The 17500-nt window shown below is 33.2% G+C and overlaps 1 protein-coding gene and 1 pseudogene across 3 annotated transcripts in view; both read left to right on the top strand.

Annotated features, from left to right (window-relative positions):
• LOC145284792 (uncharacterized) overlaps positions 1 to 17500 on the top strand; it is a 327627-nt gene that overhangs the window by 204655 nt on the left and 105472 nt on the right. The window lies entirely within an intron of this gene.
• On the top strand, positions 334 to 452 carry LOC145285039 (5S ribosomal RNA; annotated as a pseudogene).

Below are 17500 nucleotides of genomic sequence, written 5' to 3'. Positions count from 1 at the left end.
ATATATAGTAACTATACGTGTGTAAGAAAAAAGTTGTGAGTGTGCATAGGGTTTCCAGTTATAAATGGCCCACGTGGTCCTCCCGCCCCTGTTGGATGAAGTGAGCGGTGTGACCAGTCAAAATCTTTCCTCTCAATGGTAAGTTATCCTGCCAAATTTGGTAGCTCTACGTGAAACCATGTGAGCGTGCATAGGATTTCCCCAGTTGGCGGGGGAATGACTTCATCATACCTAATTCTACTCCTAGATACATCTTCTATAATTGTCTGTGGTCGGTTTAGCATAAAAGTAAACCATATAGAGGATTATTTGTGTATAAACAGACGCACACAGACTTACGGTCATATCACGTGGAAAACACCGGTTCTTGTCCGATCGCCGAAGTTAAGCAACGTAGTGCCTGGTCAGTATTTAGATGGGTGACCGCTTAGAAATACCAGGTGCCGTAAGCATTTCTCTCTTTCTTAAGGGAGAACTTGAATGGCTACTAGCCACTGTCCTCGAGTGTCTAAGGTCTCTCTATACAGGGGTTTGCTCAATCTGGCTTGAGGAGATTTTCCTCTAAAAATAAACCATGGCCAAATATTGAAAATCACATATTATTCGCTGTCCAAATAAGGCCTCACTATGGCTAACTTGCGTTAGCTTTTACGAAGAATGGTGCACCGTTCTCAAAGTGATGTTACCTCAAGTAATAGCACGAAGCTGGATGCTCGACCAGACTAGATAAATTCTTGTCCTGTAATTCAGTAAGATTAAGAGACCAAAATGAAAGATATACTTCAACGTATGAAAATTGTTAATTGGGGAGGGGAAAAGTATGTTCTCAATTGTTTTTACTAACTCTGTGTTTGGGAGATAAAGAACTTATGGAACATTCGAATATCTATGTATTTCATATAGAGTGCACGTGTTAACCCTAGGTTTTGGACCCCTTGATTTCTGAGAACGTCGACTGAAGTAAAATAAAAAAAAAACGTTGAGGTTATTATATAGATTTGGTAATTTTACGTAAATCTACAAAATACTATAGTATTAGTGTAGGTGTAATTTGTATACGCATGTATACAACAAATAAATGAACCTGTACACTTTATAAGCATAGCAGAAAGTATGTAAAACTTGAAAATTGAATGTTTAGATAGAAATTTGTTTCCGATTCACTTTAGCTTGTAGAAAATACTTCATTCAATTCTAAGTGAAAACGCACATTTAAACAAACGACTGATTTCACCGGCTTCGTGCATTCTAATTTTTTTTTTTTTTTTTTTTTTTTTTTTTTAAATGAGAAGTGAAGATATTTGCTTCGCCGGAAATTATGAGTAGTTTTATCGCGTGAACCTGTATGTATGTGCGTGGTTGTTTGGGAATTATAGAAAAGTAGGTGTAAGGCAGAGTGTGTTTTCAGGCGTGTGATCGTCGCTGTTCAAATACAAACAACAATCCATCTTCCCTGGTTGGCAGTGTCGATGAAACACTGCTTTCCAACTTAAACACTATACTCGACTCTAAATGCTTTTATTGACAATCAGCGAAACGCACACACGCCTCTCTCTCCCTCTCGTATATATATATATATATATATATATATATATATATATATATATATATCCTCTCCACCATTATATAAAATAAATTTTGTGCAATTTCGTTCGTTACCTATGGACTCGAAAACGACTGTTTCGATTTATGTGAAAATTCATACGAAACTACTTCTTGTGCCTGGCAGTGATCTTAGATAGGTTTTGTGTCGGAATGTCTTCGATAAGAATCGATTATCGATAATTGAAATAATCAGATGAAAAAAAGGAACGAGCGATTTTGACTAAAGTTAACATCTTACACAGCCTAACATCACATGTGCATTTGAGATGTTTTATTACCACACAAGCAGAAAAGCACAAGATATAAAATCAAAAGTAGTTTCCTTGCTATGACGGGCGTATGTTCGAAGTAAAAGTTTCTGCTTAAATCACAATTTCACAATGATAGTAACTTTGTCATTTTAAAATCAAATTCAAGCAATCATCACCGCTCGATTAGTAATGGCAGGCATATAAAACCAACAGTAGGTTCTTTGATATGAAAAACGCGTTCGAATATGTTTCTGTCTAGAGCAAAATTGAAGCGTGATACTTGTCTTTTGCATTTTAAATTTCAATTCAAGTCATTATATATAAAAGTATATTTTTATAAAATCAACAGTAGATTCTCTACAGTGCAATGTAAATACAATATATTGTAAACGTAGTCGTCGCGAGAGACATATGAAGTTGTATATAGGTGCCTCGCTATGGATCCCCAATTTGAGCGGGCAATCAATCGATTTGAAAGAAAAGTTGGCTATTTCATGGATTTCAATGACAATAAAATAAGGCAGTGTGAAACATTCGTTGATCGTTATTAATCCCGGATTTTTAAAGCGTATTTTATTTTAATACACCACAACTGTCAACTCTGTAATGTGAGTTCGAGAACAAAAAAATGCTGAACGTTAGACGATCACGTGGACTCTCGATAGTCGCTTCTAAACTAAACAAATATTAATGAAGACAATATGCAGCTCAGTTGTATGATACATGTTCGTGGGATTGCTAAATGTGATACTGCATAGTTTAAGATTTCTTGTTGCTTCTTTAAAATATCACACAGTTTTATAGCATATCATTTGTTCTTCAAGAAAGAACGGAGGGCATAATTCAACTTATTACAGTTTAATAATTGCAACATGGGACGATTTTTTCAAACTTCGATATCATATTTTTTATCGATATCCACATTAGTTACCCGTTAATATTTACGGTCTATCGAACGACAAGAATTCTTATATACGGATAGAGATAGTTATAGAATAGACTACTTCTATTTCAATTCAATTTTGACAGCATTTTCACGAAATATATATTGCTTGATTTCAGATTAATGTACGCAACAAAACTAATACAGTGCTAGTATACAAAGAGGACACTTTTTTTTTTCTAAATATTTCGATATTCTTTTTGATTAGGTAAACTATTAACAAGTTATATATATAAAGTTTAACTGTGTTTGTAAACTAAAGAAAAACAATATTGTAGCAAGTGTTCACTACTTGCATAGAGCGATTTTAGATAAATTTGAATAAAAAGTATAAAAATACCTACGCAAATTTCCTTGTATGTCAATGATAACAGATCTCATATATGTGTGTGCGTGTGTGCGATTATGTTTGTATTTCTGTATAAATTATGTCTGCATAGGTCTCTCTCTCTCTCTCTCTCTCTCTCTCTCTCTCTCTACTGTGTATGTGTGCACCTCATATCTTTCTTTTAATCCCTATATGTATATATACATGCATGTGAATTTGAATATATATGCAGTATATATACCTTTTCTGTATAGATATCGATATATACGCCTATATATATGTATATACACACACACGTCTGCGTGAAGTTGTGTATGTGTGCGTGTGTGTGTACATAATCTTACAGTGAAGGGGTTTAGAAAAAAATTTCTTCGTCACGCCTACAGATTTGGGCCGTAAGCACTGGGACAAGTGGGTTTCCCCGTCTGAAATATAAATCCCATGTTTTATTTTTATTTACTTTTGTTAATCTTCTCTTTTCTTTCTGTGCCAGTCTTTTTTTCTTTTTCTTTTCTTTTTTTTTTTTTTTTCATAAGTACCCCGACGAAAATATGACATCTGCTTCCACATTTTTGGAACGATTTTTTTTTTTTTAATTTATGTTTTTGTGGTTTGTTTTCATTATTTTGTTGTTATCCTCCTTCGCATTATTTATTTTGTTCTAGTTTTCAAAAAGTAAGCGGCTTGCACTAATTATACACCGAAACATCTACCACTTCCTCACTGCTACTCTACCATTTTTTTCTAACCAAAACCACAAATCATATATATATATATATATATATATATATATATATATATATATATATATATGTATTAGAATTCCTACTAAGCAGGAAAGAATTTAATTATCTGTTAATTATAAAAAAAATATTCCGATTATTGAAATACACGCATGTCTATACAATACCTACTGGAGAGAACTTGAAGGCCTACTAGAAACTATCCTCTGTACAGGGGTTAGTCGGGACAATCTGGCATGAGGTTACTTTTCCCTGCAAACAAACCCTGAATAAATATTAAAAATTACATAGTATTATTGGCTTTCACAAAGAAGGATGCGCCTTCTCCAAGGGAGGTTACCTCAAGTAACAGCACCAAGCTGGATACTCCACCAGACACGCCCTAGAATCCAGTAGGAACAAGAGATCACAAGAAAGACATACTATAACATACTTGCATGGTGAATTTAGGAGAGGAAATTGGTCTCAACTTATTTACTGACTTCGTGTTTGAGATCTAAAGATAAGTTTAATGGAACATTCTATTATATATGTGTCTCATATAGAAATAAACTTTGTTTTTTTTTTTTTTACTAAGAAGCGGCCCCTTGCTTTTTTTTTTAGTACTTCGACTGAATTTAAATGAAACACCTACACACATTTTATAAATAAATATGTGTTAATTTTTAAATTAATTAAAAAAACTTTCCGTACAAATATCTCATATCAACTTGAAAACATAATCCCTCGGTATTATTAAATTGAGCATCTTTAATTGTACCCCAATAAATTTTTCTCCGAATGAAGAAAACTACATTATATGTGTGCGAGTTTGTGAAAGACGGATATATATATATATATATATATATATATATATATATATATATATTAGTGAAAAAGTGTGCCGTTACACGAATATTTATGTAGAATCCAGACAATAATCCACGTTAATAAATAGATATGTTGACTTGTGTTTATTAACACTTTCTCGGGATTAGACACATTACAGACAAAACTCTATTATATGTATATATGTATATAACAACTTGTTTCATCTTAAAATGTGTTAAATAAATCAACATATATCAAGGCAAAAACAACTAGAGTATAAGCTTGCTGAGTTGGGTGGTTTGTCTGTCGAATGATGAAAGAAATGAAAGTGTTTAAAAACTGAATAAAATGAAAACGTATTACTTATACGGCTTAGCAGGAACCTTTATTAACATTGTATTACGTTTATCCTTATAGTACAGTCATCAGATATTTCATGTAAATTCCGTACAATACATACTTTTTGATAGCTTCCCATCGTCTATTGGCATAATTACAATTGGACAGTATACAAACTTCTATTTTTTTAATATCACTTTTCTATTCGATTTTTCAAAATATTTTTTACATCTCTTGGGAGTCAATTATTTTCCTTGTGTGATGGTTATAATGACGCATCTGATTACATTTTGCCATTAGGATTGCTTCGAACTTATGAGAGTTCAACTGCCTTTAAATGCTCCTGTTACCCCACCCATGGATCCTAGATTTTTTTTTATCCTTGTAGACGACACGTTTTCTAAAAATATTGTAACATGTATTAGTTCATTTAAAATGATTTATACAAATAAAATTAGCTCAATTATTAATTCACTATCCTACATAGATCATTTTATCTAAGTTTAGGTCAAGTTTACCAAACGTATTTGCCAGGTTTCTCCACATTGCTGTATCCTAAAAAGAAATTGAAGATCTAAATATCCACCACAGCAAACATGAACAATCAAATTTTTTAAAAAATTATTTTAACTAAGAATTATAATACAGTAAACCCCGGGATACAGCATTAAAAATTAGAAAAAAAATACAGTACAGTACATAATACATATGTATATAATCAAATAAGGTTATAAATAACACCGTAACGTGGGGGAAAATACCGTAACCAGGAGCCAGAAAAAAACAATATTCCACATCGTAACCTGAAAAAAAGCGTATCCTCGGGTCACCGTATCCCAGGTCCTACAGTATTAATGACGATAATTATGACAACTATTTCTCACAATAAAACTTAATTTATAAACAATTACAATAGCTTCCATAAGAGGAATAAATTGAATTTTTCAAAAAGAACAGATTTATACCAATTTATATCCGTTTAAAAATATTGAAATCTAAATAAAATTCCTCAACATTTCATATACGAGAGTCTTTTCAAAAGTAAACGTCCCTAATATTTTTGTACCAAAATTTGAATAGCTCGGATGACGAGTGGTGCCATTAAAACAAGAGACGTTTTGTACTGCAGAATTTATATCTACTTAGTCAGTACTAATCTTCGAATTCAATAGTGCATATTTGCTTCTGGCGAATTCAATGATATGCCTTTGCTTCTGACGAATTCAATGATGCATTTTTGCTTCTGACGAATTCAGTGATGCATTTTTGCTTCTGACGAATTCAGTGATGCATTTTTGCTTCTGACGAATTCAGTGATGCATTTTTGCTTCTGACGAATTCAGTGATGCATTTTTGCTTCTTACAAATTCAATGATGCATCTTTGGTTCTGACGAATTCAATGATGCATCTTTGCTTCTGACGAATTCAATGATGCATTTTTGCTTTTCACGCACGTAAATGATAGATGGCGCTTTCTTAATCTCGCACCTCAGTATATGCAGCAGAGATTATAAAAATTTAGGTCGGCAATGCTGAGCTTTTATCATCATAACACTAAAATTTCCAATCGGTTCTGATCTGATCGAAGTAAAAACAAAACTCTTTACTTATATATAGAATGACACACCGGCCATCTGACTTAAAAGACATAAACATTTTATTTCATGCAGATGCCCTACTTATTATATAGTCAATTCTTAATTGCTTACTATATTGTATACAGTGTATATAATAAAAAGTTATTAAAAATATTGACTTGTGTGCCATCAGCTACATTCGAAACAAAAATATTTAGCGCCAGTCTTAGTTGTTATTTAGTGTTGTTACGGTCTGAGCTACAGACTGATGGATAAGAAATGTTAAAATTGAACGAATAAAAGCTGTTTTTGACCATGCGTAAGAGTTAAATATTTATTCAACTTATTCCTGCCAAACTCAACTGTTTATTTTTAATTTTAACCCCTTAGCAGCTATTTTCGTCAGATAAAATCTTAGGTGAAAGTGTTCGACAATTTCAAATACCCTATATATCAAGTTTCAAGTCTGTCGATCAAATATTCAGAGATAATTTTGAGAGACGTTTCCCACGCACACAAAGTAAATTATATATCACGTCAATATTAGAAAGTGTTCTTTTTTAATTCTACATAATTATGCTCAATGTTAAAATTGTGTATGAATAGAATGTACATAGTATTTAAATGAAACACATTATTTAATACGTAATCATACAAAATTGAAAAGTAATTAATGTGCGCTAGTTTTTCAAAAGATATGCAAATTAATTTACCTTAATGTAATCGCTCGACTATTAATGAATGAATATATTAAGGCGCTTTCTTTAATCAATTTTACATAGAAAAAAATAGGCTTTTTGTATCAATGCGAGTATGAGAGAAAAAACTCCATTATATATGTACATAGATTATGCTAATTTTGTTTGGAATAAGTTACATGATTTCGATTGTGCAAAATATAAATCACTATACACACAGCATAATCATGTTGACACACCTGTTTCACGGAAGTTAAGCAACATTGAACCTGGTCGGTATTAAAGGGGTTAATATTTGGCACTTCCAGGTGTTGTATGCGCTAATCTTGGCATAGTTTCCAGTCGTCCTGTACTCAAACAGTGCCGATTCATGAGAGGTGTGGTGTAGTTGGGGCTTGCGCACACTTTGCCTCACAATAACACGGTTAGCTGCCCCTAAAAGGGGCATCCTTTGTCTTTCGAGACTGAACAGAGATATCAAATATATATAAGTAGCGCTTAAATTAAGGAAATTGTAAAGAAATTAAAGTTCAGACGATGTTGATCAATTGGTATGGAGGAGACTGAATACTCTGTGCACTATGTGAAGTTTATATGAAAGTTGTTTCTCCTAATACCACACTAAATACTAATTCATTTACTCCAAACAATTTTAATTTGAAAAAAAAAACCTGATTCCTATTCATAAAATCTCATAAACATCAGAATCATCTTAACTTTTTAATCCCATCTTTTATTTTCTTTCATAAAAGACGATAAATCTAATATAACCCACATTACATCCCCACATACTTAAACGTGTTGCAAGGTTAATAATGATCAGTTAATTAGTTAAGTAAGTAATCCTTTACACACATCTATTAACACATTCGCATACCAAACTTTATATGAACAGAGACTGCGGAATAAACATAAGAGTATCGTTATAACCTCTCACCGGTCATAGACGATTTCTTCACAAAGTAGAATGAAACGCAAACTCTATATTTTTATAATGCCTTGCTAATTTCTATCTTCTCAGATTCCTGTTGGCAAACGTCATCTGAGCGCCTGCCTAACTTTCATAATCCCGAGAATTAAAAGCTTAGAACTGTTGTTTGTCAAGAAATTACAAGAGCATTAGAACATTTCTAATCGGTAATACGATATTCTAAGACCATACTGACTGCTAAAAAAAAAGTACGTAAGGAAAGAGGGTCAATAAGTGAAGGATTAAATTATACGACCTCTTTCTAATATCGTTACAATGATACCATAGTTCAAATAATTTTTAATTGTAACATTTGCAATTGTTTATTTGTTAATCAAATGGAGGAAATACACATTTATAAGCATCATATGTTGAAAATAGTATTTTTATATGTACAGACACTGGCGTTTCATGATTACGCATTGATGAGGGTAGGAATTGATAGTCACTGCCAGTCCGAAGATTCGAACCTAGTCAAAAAGGTACATTTGACTTGGTAAATCACAGCAATTAGTAAAAGAATTGTAGGAAATGAATACCTAAAGATCTCTCGGTTGAATTATATAAAAAGCAAGGTTTGGTTGATTTATATCAAAAGCAGGGTTGGCTGCCCCATACCCAGCATTACAGTCTTCAAAGAAAAAAAAAATGAAAAAAAAACATCGGTTATATATATATATATATATATATATATATATATATATATATATATATATATATATATATGCCGCTTTTAAAAATAAATATTGGTTTAGCTTTCATGTACGAATACATCTGAAATTGATTGCGTAATATATGAGCCTGGTCAGTACTGTGTGAAACTCTAGAAAAGACATGATTTCATTTCCGTTTGAGGAAAACCGTTTTTGTTTTGTTTATTTTTGAAGACCATCTACTCATTACCCAGTTGTGTACAAATCCTTAGAGAGATAGGAGCCATCTATAATGTCTGAAAGTGACATAATGTTCAATGAGCGAGATCAGAGATGCGCCGCTGTACAACTCCTGCTTTCTAGCGATCCGAGTTATGTCAACAGGGCCATTGCCAGCACCATTACAATGCAAATACAGACAGTTGAACGCTTGCGTGCCCAGCCCAACATATCAACCGAAACTTGCTAAGGACACCGCCAGGAAGACCGAGACTAAGGTGTTATCGAAAAGGTCCAATCAATCATAAATGAAACTCCCTAGAAGAATATTCAATACATTGCCAGAGATTTAGGTATCTCACATGCAACTGAAAATGCATGTGTGAAGGAGGACTTGCAGTGTAGATTCTACAGGCGCCAAATTGAGAATACTAAGAACGTAAGGCTAATAAAGTCAGTCAAGTTGCTCAACAAACAAAAGAATAACAAGAATCCAAACATGTCTGGTTCTTCAGACGAAAATAACTTTTGCGAGGACCAGGTGCACACCAGCCAAAACCATCGCTGGATTGCCACGAATAACATGTTCCTTCCCAGGGTGATGAAAACAAAGATTCTGACCGCGGTAATTAGTCTTTAGTGTGATTTCATTAGTGCCACATAATGCCTTCTCATATCTTCGGAGTCGGCTTGGAAGTCAACACCAAAGTGTACATGTATGTGTTGAAGAATATGGTGATACCCTGGTGCAATCAGCTGACCGCTGGTAGACCCTGGGTGTTACATCAGTACTCGGTGCCGGCCCATGAGTCCAACGTGACCCAGGCTTGGCTTCAGAAGAAATGCTACTACTCTGTACTAATCTCTCACTGACAGCCATGCTCCCACGGCCTGAACCCGATGGGCTGCTTCAGTTGGTCATAGGTCGAGAACATCGCAACATGATCTTCCATAACACCAAAGCCAGCCTGATCACCGCCATCTGCCGATTATTCGCTGAGCTCCCGCCTGTGTTTGTGGAAAAGGCATGCTTCCAGTTTCGGACTGAAGGTTGAAGGCAACTAAATTCGATAAATGTCAGCTCTACTATATAATCAAGTTACCAGAATTCAATTTCTTTTAATAAAAGTGTTTAAATAAGCTATAGTGTTGTTTTTTTTAGGGTGACACCTTTATCGTTCCACACTGTAATTATATATATATATATATATATATATATATATATATATATATATTAGTTTTTTTTGGAAAAAAGAATTCCAGCAGAGTGCTCAATTAAAAGGAAAATCCAAATTTTAAGAGCGTATTTATATTTTGTGTACAGAAAGTTGTTAGTTGAGACAGATCATTGGTAACGTCGGTTTCAAGCCCGATAATAAGGCCCGTTTAAGGTATCCTTATCGAGCTCTCTTCAGATAATATTCGTCTCCTTAAACGGACCTTATTATCGGGCTTGAAACCGATGGTACCAACGATCTGTCTCAACTAACAACTTTCTGTACACAATATATATATATATATATATATATATATATATATATATATATATATATATATAAACCTAAAGACACCAGTATTTCATGCATTTAAAATTATCAATGCAGGAAGTGTCGATTGCTACTGATTGGTAGATTCGAACCCAGTTACAAGGTAACCTTTGACTATTTACAAGGTCGTTATTTCTAGGCCCCAACTGCTATGTGAATTAAGTTAATTTAATAACTATGTGCTAAATAATGGCACAACTTAAAAAACGGTCAATAGTGATCAATCGGCCAAAAATCGTTTAGTCGCACAACACCGGCCGATTGATTTGATTTCCCCAGACGATAGTCCACTTTAAGAACTTATTCTCTTAAATAATTATAATCATTTCTATACCAAAAAATACTAGAGTTTCATTCTTTCGCGATCATTTGTGCAGGAAGTGAGGATTGCTACTGAACACCGCTACAAAGCCAACTTTGAATCTATTTTACCTCTAGGCAGCCATCAACTTCCACGAAAATGAAGAGAAGTTAACAATAAATGTTAAATATATTCACAACCTTGACGGTAAACAACTGGAAATCGTGATTTCGCACAAGTGTGTGTATATATATATATATATATATATATATATATATATATGCAGCATTCTTTCCATGGCATATTTCATTAAATAAAATAGACGTTTTTTTTTTTTTTGTCTATTAATTCTATGTTCGATCTTTTCGAACTTCCGAATGACAGTCTTCACCGAGACAGGCTGATGTAAGCACCATATTTACCATAAGTCCGAGTATTTTTTAACCTTTCAGTATTCGTCGAAAGGGATAAGTTAATCTTTTTTTTTATCGCAGATTTGAACACTTTATAAATTTTTTTATCTCCTGTGTGTGTGTGTGTGTGTGTGTGTGTGTGTGAGAAAGAGAGACTTCGTCGGCGTGTGTGCAAAAGTATCAATCAAACTTTCTAAATATTTGGTCTAAAAAGTTGAAATTTTATTTATAGCGTATTTGACCCCCGTAGCACATTTTCTATTTTGTTATTTAGTTCGTAAAATAGGTAGTTAAGGTTTTCAAATTGAAAATAAATTATTAACCCCGACCCGGCCTAAGCCGACTATAATCGTTTTTTTTTTCTGCGCATGCTCTAATTAAAAGTTATAGGTTAAACAATGCTATTTTTATGGTTTTCGTATGCGTATGGATAAGGTTGGAGAGCTATAGGTTTCGGTTTCGATTCTTTTCAATGGTATATAATTCATTTTCCTTATTTTTCAACATCACTACTTTACATTGGTTACAATAAAATAATCGATAGAGAACTGATTCTATAATAATAAATCCGAAATCTGCATGAAATGAAATATATTTACGCGCATTTTACGACCGGGCAACGCCGAGAACCCTGTTGTTTTAATCTAATGATAACAATCGTATATGTAAAACGCTTTGTTCTAGCAATAAATAAAACTCCAGAAGGGAATATGAAAGAGAATAACAATCCATAGACATTTTCACGCGAAAACGCGAAAGCGAAAACCCGTTTGTGTATAAAAACATTTAACGGATGCGTTGACTTTTATCGCTCGAAATTTATGAAGCAATGCGTAATTACTTTCTGCGACTCAAACGATACCATCAAGCTTTATTAATAGTTTATTGCTGATAAAGTGCAAGACTTATTGACTTTCAATACCGGTTTTGTAATAATTAGTAGGCGTGTTTCGTGACTGGCAATCACATAATTGTGCGATTATGAACTCGCGCAAAAACGTGATTTATGCAACTTTATTAGCCGACGATGATGCGTGGATTTATTTTATATCATTGTGAAAACAATACGTTTCCCTTTATAAAATGCTCATACACAATTTGTTTCTTTTTTTTTCTTTAGAATTTGTCGGTGTTTGTATCATTCTTAACACTTTAAATGTCTCCCTCAATGTGTGTCTTAATTTAAGTTCTTACGGAGGGTAGTTGAAGCAATCAATATCTCTATAAAAGTGAAATTGTCTGTGTGTCTTAGTGTGTACAAAACTACCCTGTTAATTTTCAGTCAACGCACTCAAGATTTGACATAAGAGGTATTGAGATATGAGAATATCTTTTTAATCGGTTTTCAGCCAGAAATTTGGTTGTTAAGGAGTCAAAGTTTTACCTTTGAAACTCTACTAAAATCGCCCGCCAATTTTGGGTCTAAATACTTGAAAATTTAGATGTAGGCTATTTAGCCATGGATAAAACATTGAAATTTTACTAGAGCCCAAAATAATAAAAGTTAAGTGGTCAAAATTGGGGTCTAAGTTTAAAAAAAATTGACATCTGCGGTCTTTACTAAATTACTCAGCCAATTTATGGTCCAAACATTTGAAATTTTACATAAAGTGTATTCAGATATAGGGTGAGCTTTTTAATCAGTTTTCCAGCGTAATTTGGCTTTCAAGAGGTCAATGTCGAAGACGTTAACCTTTGTAAACTCTACCAAATACCTACGCCAATTGTGAGTCAAAAGACTTGAAATTTAAAATGTAGGTTACCTGAACATGAGTCAAACTTTTTAATATATATATATATATATATATATATATATATATATATATATATATATAGATAAGTTATGAATAGCGCATAGGCCCTGGATAAAGCCGGGCTGAATTGCTAGTCATGAATAAATTAGTGACACGCGTCAGCAAACTCATATTTTCATAAAATATGCTTGAAGCCTTAACAAGTGACTCGGCATTTCCCATTGTTGATTCTATAAATGGATTTTCAAAAAATTCAGAATCGGGAAATGGATTCTTTTTCAACCCGCAATTCACATCTAACATGTTGAGTCAAAACTTGTTCAGAAATCGGATTTCGGGTTGAACATTTGAAAACCGAACGAGATTTTTCAAGTGACCGACTCCCCACTTCAAAACTCGACAGAAAAAAATGTATCTTGGCTATTGGTAAACACTGCATCTAAAACAATCCAGGCGTGAAGAATGCTACTGCCATCCAGCGCAACTACATTTGCACTCACTCGATAGAATATGCGAATGGGCACATCGGATGCAACTAAATATTTGAAAAACTCAATATTGCAAAAATAAATCTTTAATTTACATTTTTGTTATGAACAGCTGTTGTGCAATTAAAAATTCATCAAGTTGCTGTCTCTCTGTTTATACAGTTCACCATTTCATGCACCATTTCAGTTAAATCTTCAGGAAGTGTGTATGCCATAGCTAGGATTGATTTAACCAAAGTTGATAGGCCGCTTCTTGGTATTGCTAAGCTTCTGCCACCTAAGCTTTGATTTTAAGTTAACTTTTGCGGATTAATGGTATAACCCCTAAGAAGGGTCTATGATAATTATATCGTCGTCTCTTAAAATTAATACAATTATGCTACAAATTAAATAAGACAATACATTTATTTCATTGATGTTGATACAAAATATCAAAAGCGGATCTGTTGGTGTCTAACCTTGTTTTTTTTAATATTTGATAGAAAAGTAAATATTAATCTATTTCGTCTATATTCAGTATTCATTCATTTCTCTATGCCATCACTAAGTAAAAGTGTTGTACTTAACTATGACTGAAGTTATCTTATACATTAATCTAACGACTTTTGCGAACGGTATAAAGACGGTTACCTATACATAGCTTACTAAACTTTTTGAGCAGTTTAAATTTGACACAAGTTATAGCTGTTGTCTTGGAATAAGTGCTTAGTGCCAAATTTATAGTTGAATATGGTTAAATTTCTACGCACTATTGCATTAAATACTATTTCTAATTAATCCCTAACTGTGCATCGATTGGATACCATAATATGCTGCACCACAGCATAACAAAGACCCAAACAAAATTCAAGCAAAACTGATTCGATAGTTTCTGAGAAGAGGTTATAGGGGAAAACAGGCGAAGAAAAAAAGTAATATAGAATTAATAATCCAAAATAAAAATAGTGTTTGTGTTTGCGTTCGAAAAAAATATATATTACATTATATTTTTTTATATTACATTATATTCGTTATTTTCATGAAAAGTGTTCGACTGAGCTGCGGTCTATTGTCCCCCCCTTGCCAAACTTTCATAAGAAACACTCGTCTAGCTGAAAACATCATCAATAATTCCCCCCACTCTTTATCTGTGCCTAAACCTAAACGTAGATTCCATGAACAAAGCTTCTTTCTTAGAACTGCATGCCTGTGGAATTGTCTTCGGTTTTCCTGCTTTCCGGCTGAGTACAAGTCTTCAAGGCTAACGTAAATAAGTTCTTGATGAGCCGTTCTATATAAGTTAATGAATTTACCGAATATTCATTACTAATGATTATTATATTTTCCAATTTCTACTGAACACTCTTTAACCCTTACCCTTAAGTGGCCTATTGGCCTTGATAATGTGGTAATGCTTGTTATAAAAAAAACATATTTTCTCGGTTAAACCTTATGCATGAGATATTATTTTTCAATTTGGATTAGGGATTTTACAATAAGAGGGACTTATCCGCCATTGTACGGGAAGTCATTACACACACACGCACACATAAAAGAACAATGAGTTTTAGGATTTAGAAAATAAGACTTAAAATATGAAAAATTAATATAAAATGTTGGGAGATGAAGCTAAGATAGTTTGACGAGAACCCCTTTAGAGGTTGCGCGTCTAGTGTGACATACACAATGCTAGTCCTGCGTCAACTAAATTTAATCTGCAAGATGTTTTCAGTGACAATATTGTAAAATTAGTAATCGTTTCCATAAAGATGATATAAAATTTAAGGTTTTAATTTCATGCAGTATAAATATGTATTTTTTTTTGTGTGTCCTTAGAATTTGGAATCCGAGAATGCAAAATTATTAAATAACGTATTCACAAACCTCTCACGATTTCCCATTAAATTTGCAACGTTGCTAAATGTTGTTTTATGCGAAAAATACATTTTTGGCTAACTTTACTTTCGAACAAATTGAAATGCATTAAGTGTTTATTAAAAGTTGAGACGTATTTACTAGATTTTAATGGCCGTTAAAACAGCAAAATCTATAGCCCATTGGCTTAGAATGAGTGCTTTATGTCAATGTTAGGTTTGAATTTTGTTATATTTCTGTTTATAGTGGCTTTAAATACTAATCAATTTAATCATTATTAACCTTTGACTGTACAAAAATATATTATAATACTTGCGTCAATGTACCTTACCACAACAAAGTCCACGCGAAATATTTCATTATTACTATCAGCAATGGAAGATTTTGTTTTGATCAAAGTAGATAATTACAAGGAATTGTGTTTGGCATCTTTAAATATGCATACATATTTCCTAGTCCGATACTGAAAGAAAGTTCCGATTCTTTGATTCGTAATTCCAAGTCATCGTCCTCACACTACTATTAGATCTATAATGTCCATGTTCGACTACAAGAATAGATAGCGCTTCGTCTAATTGTGGAATAGCTTTTTTTATTTATTTATTTTTAAAACATACAGAAGCGTTGCTATTTTCGACGTGTTGCTGAGTCATGTCATGGCTACGACGCATGCAATGTTGAATCAATATTCTGAATTTGACTCGACTAGAAAAAATATACATATACTATTGCTGCATAGATAATGAATGATACTCTATCTATAAAAATCGCTTGTCAGTCTCATAACTTATCGGTGTTGCACTCAATCAAGTGAATAAATACATGTATTGTCATTGATGTTTTACTATTATGACAAGCAGGATTGCTATTAGCTGAACACATGGACATTCTTGAGGTTACGGTTTCATCTTAGGTATAATGCACGGGTGGTTTAATAGGCTGGCATTAACAGGAGTAATTCATCCTTTCAAATATAATCCAGTATACATATAATGCTCCTATCTTACGTACAATTTTACAGTTTTATTTTATGTCGAAAATTATTTGTTATCTAAGGTGTTAAATATGCATATGCAATATGTTGGGACCATTACTTAAATACATGTAGCTATTTTACGTGTAGCTTAAAAATTCATGGTTGCTAAGGAATTTAGATGATTAAAAATATTGTTGACATACAATAAATATTTACAGAATATCAATATGTGAAGACACTCGTGCCATGTCGTCCGTTCAATCATTACTGAATATCCGCTATAAAGGATGCTGCTCTTGTAATTGTCAAACAAGGGTTTCGCAATCACACCCACCGATCTCTTGAGTCGGTATCCTGACAAGAAAAAATTCAGGCCGACTTGAAACAGCTCCAAGATCACTGCAGAGTACACATACAGCTAAACATTGTTCAACCTCAGTTATCTAACAAGAACCAGTTTGTCCACCGGATGGTACTACATATAAATACTATTTGTTGATATTTTGATGGATTTTACTGTTCCAATCTTAGATTTTATGCGCACAATATTTCGAACAGTCTACTGTCAAAAATTGTACTACACGGTCATGGCTGACAAAACGAGAACAATCAACCTCCATGAATTAAATTAAGCGTTACGTTCGAAATTTTTAACAGATTCCCGAGTTTAGCATTGTTTCACGAGTTGACAAAGATAAGCCTGAAGAATGTCGGAATTTACATCGGTCCAAATATTATGGGCATTTCATCATTTCGTATGAATCAAAAAATTCTTGGTGTTTCTTTCTTGTTGGATTTATTTATACAAAGACATCTGGTACTTACAGAAGTGGATAGCCCTCATCCTAAGTGAAGGTGGTTCTGTGTAACTGAATTCGAACTTAGTGCACCTAGGTTGATAGTACATGTTAACTTCTTAGACACCGTAATCGCCTGTTGTGAGAAAAGCATCTAAAATGACATAAGTGGCTGAAAATAAAAATTGGTATATTATTGGCTTTGGAATCATTTTTAAAAAATTGAAACCGAT

Source organism: Euprymna scolopes, chromosome 9 (genome assembly GCF_053919585.1).
Source record: "Euprymna scolopes isolate OS-2025 chromosome 9, ASM5391958v1, whole genome shotgun sequence".
Classification (NCBI taxonomy): domain Eukaryota; kingdom Metazoa; phylum Mollusca; class Cephalopoda; order Sepiida; family Sepiolidae; genus Euprymna; species Euprymna scolopes.
Note: the sequence above shows the minus strand (reverse complement) of the source record. Positions and strands in the feature narration are given on the sequence as shown.